Consider the following 5,668-nt stretch of genomic DNA (forward strand, 5'->3'; position numbering starts at 1 on the left):
AAGGAGTCATCATGCCAGGTAGTCCTGAGGCATGGTCCTAGGGCTCAGGTCCTCCGAGAGAGAGAAAGAGAGAATTAGAGAGAGTATACTTAAATTCACATAGGACACCGGATAAGACAGGAGAAATACTCCAGATATAACAGACTGACCCTAGCCCCCCGACACATAAACTACTGCAGCATAAATACTGGAGGCTGAGACAGGAGGGGTCAGGAGACACTGTGGCCCCATCCGATGACACCCCCAGACAGGGCCAAACAGGCAGGATATAACCCCACCCACTTTGCCAAAGTACAGCCCCCACACCACTAGAGGGATATCTTCAACCACCAACTTACCATCCTGAGACAAGGCCGAGTATAGCCCACAAAGATCTCCGCCATGGCACAACCCAAGGAGGGGCGCCAACTCCGACAGGAAGACCACGTCGGTTAGAGGCAGAGAATCCCAGGGGAAACGGCCAGGCAGAGACAGCAAGGGCGGTTTGTTGCTCCAGTGCCTTTCCGTTCACCTTCACACTCCTGGGCCAGACTACACTCAATCATATGACCTACTGAAGAGATGATTCTTCAGTAAAGACTTAAAGGTTGAGACCGAGTCTGCATCTCTCACATGGGTAGGCAGACCATTCCATAAAATTGAGCTCTATAGGAGAAAGCCCTGCCTCCAGCTGTTTGCTTAGAAATTGTAGGGACAATTAGGAGGCCTGCGTCTTGTGACCGTAGCGTACGTGTAGGTATGTACGGCAGGACCAGGAGGAGGCTAGCACTGGAGTAATATGATAAATTTTTTTGGTTCTAGTCAGGATTCTAGCAGCCGTATTTAGCACTAACTGAAGTTTATTTAGTGCTTTAACCGGGTAGCCGGAAGGTAGAGCATTGCAGTAGTCTAACCAAGAAGTAACAAAAGCATGGATTCATTTTTCTGCATCATTTTTGGACGGAAAGTTTCTGATTTTTGCAATGTTACGTAGATGCAAAAAAGCTGTCCTTGAAACAGTCTTGATATGTTCGTCAATAGAGAGATCAGGGTCCAGAGTAACGCCGAGGTCCTTCACAGTTTTATTTGAGACGACTGTACAACCATCAAGATTGATTGTCAGATTCAACAGAAGATCTCTTTGTTTCTTGTGACCTAGAACAAGCATTTCTGTTTTGTCCAAGTTTAAAAGTAGAAAGTTTTCAGCCATCCACTTCCTTATGTCTGAAACACAGGCTTCTAGCGAGGGCATTTTGGGGCTTCACCATGTTTCATTGAAATGTACAGCTATGTGTCATCCGCATAGCAGTGAAAGTTAACATTATGTTTTCGATTGACATCCAAGAGGTAAAATATATAGTGAAAGCTATAGTGGTCCTAAAACGGAACCTTGAGAAACACCGAAATTTACAGTTGATTTGTCAGAGGCCAAACATTCACAGAGACAATCTGATATCTTTCTGACAGATAAGATCTAAACCAGGCCAGAACTTGTCCATGTAGACCAATTTGGTTTTCCAATCTCTCCAAAAGAATGTGGTGATCGATGGTATCAAAAGCAGCACTAAGGTCTAGGAGCACGAAGACAGATGCAGAGCCTCGGTCTGACGCCATTAAAAGGTCATTTACCACCTTCACAAGTGCAGTCTCAGCGCTATGATGGGGTCTAAAACCAGACTGAAGCATTTCGTATACATTGTTTGTCTTCAGGAAGGCAGTGAGTTGCTGCTCAACAGCTTTTTTTTTTTTTAAATTGAGAGGAACGGAAGATTCGATATCGGCCGATAGTTTTTAAAATATTTTCCGGGTCAAGGTTTGGCTTTTTCAAGAGAGGCTTTATTACTGCCACTTTTAGTGAGTTTGGTACACATCCGGTGCATGGAGAGCCGTTTATTATGTTCAACATAGGAGGGCCAAGCACAGGAAGCAGCTCTTTAAGTAGTTTAGTTGGAATAGGGTCCAGTATGCAGCTTGAAGGTTTAGAGGCCATGATTATTTTCAGCATTGTGTCAAGAGATATAGTACTAAAACACTTGAGTGTGTCCCCTGATCCTATGTCCTGGCAGAGTTGTGCAGACTCAGGACAACTGAGCTTTGGAGGAATATGCAGATTTAAAGAGGAGTCCGTAATTTGCTTTCTAATGGTCATGATCTTTTCCTCAAAGAAGTTCATGAATTTATTACTGCTAAAGTGAAAGCCTTCCTCTCTTGGGGAATGCTGTTTTTTAGTTAGCTTTACGACAGTATCAAAAATAAATTTCGGATTGTTCTTATTTTCCTCAATTAAGTTGGAAAAATAGGATGATCGAGCAGCAGTGAGGGCTCTTCGATATTACACGGTACTGTCTTTCCAAGCTAGTCGGAAGATTTCCAGTTTGGTGTGACGCCATTTCCGTTCCAATTTTCTGGAAGCTTGCTTCAGAGCTCGGGTATTTTCTGTATACCAGGGAGCTAGTTTCTTATGACAAATATTTTTAGTTTTTAGGGCTGCAACTGCATCTAGGGTATTGCGCAAGGTTAAAGTGGTTAACTGATTTTTGTCCTCTGACGTCCTTGGTTAGGCAGAGGGAGTCTGAAAGGGCATCAAGGTATCTTTGGGTTGTCTGAGAATTTATAGCACGACTTTTGACCCCTTGGTTGGGGTCTGAGCAGATTATTTGTTGCGATTGCAAACGTAATAAGATGGTGGTCCGATAGTCCAGGATTAGGAGGAAAAACATTAAGATCCACAACATTTATTCCATGGGACAAAATTAGGTCCAGAGTATGACTGTGGCAGTGAATAGGTCCGGAGACATGTTGGACAAAACCCACTGAGTTGATGAAAGCCTTTTGGAATGGGTCTGTGGACTTTTCCATGTGAATATTAAAGTCACCAATATTGAATATTATCTGCTATGACTACAAGGTCCGATAGGAATTCAGGGAACTCAGTGAGGAACACTGTATATGGCCCAGGAGGCCTGTAAACAGTAGCTATAAAAAGTGATTGAGTAGGCTGCATAGATTTCATGACTAGAAGCTCAAAAGACAAAAACGTCGGGGGGGTTTTGTACATTGAAATTTGCTATCGTAAATGTTAGCAACACCTCCGCCTTTGCGGGATGCACGGGGGATATGGTCACTAGTGTAACCAGGAGGTGAGGCCTCATTTAACACAGTAAATCATCAGGCTTAAGCCATGTTTCAGTCAGGCCAATCACGTAAAGATTATGATCAGTGACTATAACTGCCTTTGAAGTGAGGGATCTAACATTAAGTAGCCCTATTTTAAGATGTGAGGTATCACTATATCTTTCAATAATGGCAGGAATGGAGGAGGTATTTATCCTAGTGAGATTGCTAAGGCGAACACCACCATGTTTAGTTTTGCCCAACCTAGGTTGAGGCACAGACACGGTCTCAATGGGGATAGCTGAGCTGACTACACTGACTGTGCTAGTGGCAGACTCCACTAAGCTGGCAGGCTGGCTAACAGCCTGCTGCCTGGCCTGCACCCTATTTCATTGTGGAGCTAGGGGAGTTAGAGCCCTGTCTATGTTCGTAGATAGGATGAGAGCCCCCCTCCAGCTAGGATGGAGTCCGTCACTCCTCAACAGGCCAGGCTTGGTCCTGTTTGTGGGTGAGTCCCAGAAAGAGGGCCAATTATGTACAAATTCTATCTTTTGGGAGGGGCAGAAAACAGTTTTCAACCAGCAATTGAGTTGTGAGACTCTGCTGTAGAGCTCATCACTCCCCCTAACTGGGAGGGGGCCAGAGACAATTACTCGATGCCGACATATTTCTAGCTGATTTACACGCTGAAGCTATATTGCGCTTGGTGATCTCTGACTGTTTCATCCTAACATCGTTGGTGCCGACGTGGGTAACAATATCTCTATACTCTCTACACTCACCAGTTTTAGCTTTAGCCAGCAGCATCTTCAGATTAGCCTTAACATCGGTGGCCCTGCCCCCTGGTAAACAATGTATGATCGCTGGATGATTCGTTTTATGTCTAATACTGCAGGTAATGGAGTCGCCAATGACTCGGGTTTGCAATTTGTCAGAGCTAATGGTGGGAAGCTTCGGCGTCTCAGACCCCGTAACGGGAGGAGTAGAGACCAGAGAAGTCTCGGCCTCTGACTCCGACTTGTTGCTTAATGGGGAAAACCGGTTGAAAGTTTCTGTCGGCTGATGAGCGACACCGGTTGAGCATTCCTACAGCATTTCCCTCCAGAAGCCTTGAGAAAGTCCAGCTGCGGGGACCGTGCCAGGGGATTTATACTACTATCTGTACTTACTGGTGGCACAGACGCTGTTTCATCCTTTCCTACACTGAAAGTACTCTTGCCTAACGATTGCGTGGTGGGCACTATCCTCGCCGTAAGACGATCGTTCTCCTCTATATTCTGAGTACAGCGTCTGCAATTAGAAGGCATCATGTTAATGTTACTACTTAGCTTCAGCTGTTGGAGGTCCTGACGAACCACATCCAGATAAAGCGTCCGGAGTGAAAAAGTTGAATGAACAAAAAAGTTGAGTGAGGGAAAAACTAAAAATATAAACTGTAGTTAAAAAGTTTTTAAAAATTAAGTTGTCAGGTAGCAAAGTAAGGTTGCATGACAGAAACAGGTTGTCTAGCAATTTCATGTTATTTTTTCAGGAGGGGAGTTAGATGCCACAACAAGTTATATGTAGCCCACACAGAATATCAAACAAGCAAGAAACAAACAGGCAGTCAATAGCGATGTAATGTTATTTTTCATCATCATTGCAAACATTGGCTTAAGAGGAGGCAGACTCCTGGCAATATATTGCAGCATAAGTATGAAGATGACATCATCAAAACACAAATTGTTTTGCCCCAATGCAATGTGTAGACTGTCTTGCTTGTCCAACGGCAATATCCGTTACAAAAGACAGAGGAGGTTGTAGCCTTCATATATATTTTTTGAGCGTTTGCTCAAATCGCAGCTGTTCAGAAATATTAGTCTGAGAGATAGGCCACATCATGATATCGATCAAATTGGTCGGGGCTTCAGAAGAGGGTGAGTAAAGAGAGAAACGGGAATGTGTGTGTAAAAATAACACGCGCAGAACGTGATTCAGATCTTTAGTTTTGAGAAATAATTTTTCAGAGGGTCGGGACAGGGGTAAAAACTCTGTACTATAGCCTCAACCTCAAAGACATAGAGCCTACGCGAGTAATAAGAAACCATCTATTTGAGGATAAAACACAACACCAGTAAAGATAGATGGAATGATGTCTCATAGTTTTAAGAGGTTTACTTCTTAGAGTAGTACTATTGTAGGTGTTGGGACTGGGTCTCCACTCAGTCCCATTGTTATGGGAACATCATGTCTATGTATGCCGGCCCCCCAAAATGTGTCGTAGAAGGGCGATGTCTCTCGATCTGGTGGCTGCCTGCCAATAGACAGTATGACTTTCTACTCAGAGACCCGCAGACTTAATCCCAGGGAAGTCGCGCTGTCACTCTTTTCTTTATCGACAGAATCACAGTGGAGATGTACATGGAATGTGGGACAGATGTTCTACTCTTGTCAGATTCTTCCATGCCCACTTTGTACCCCCCTTCCCCATACTTCACTTCCTAACTTTCTCTCTCTTTTTCTTTCTCTTTTAATTTTTTTATCAAAAGATTCATATAATAGTTTTGTTTTTCTGATTTGTTTTTCAGAAGAGGGA

Source organism: Oncorhynchus tshawytscha, linkage group LG16 (assembly GCF_018296145.1).
Source record: "Oncorhynchus tshawytscha isolate Ot180627B linkage group LG16, Otsh_v2.0, whole genome shotgun sequence".
In the NCBI taxonomy this organism is placed as follows: domain Eukaryota; kingdom Metazoa; phylum Chordata; class Actinopteri; order Salmoniformes; family Salmonidae; genus Oncorhynchus; species Oncorhynchus tshawytscha.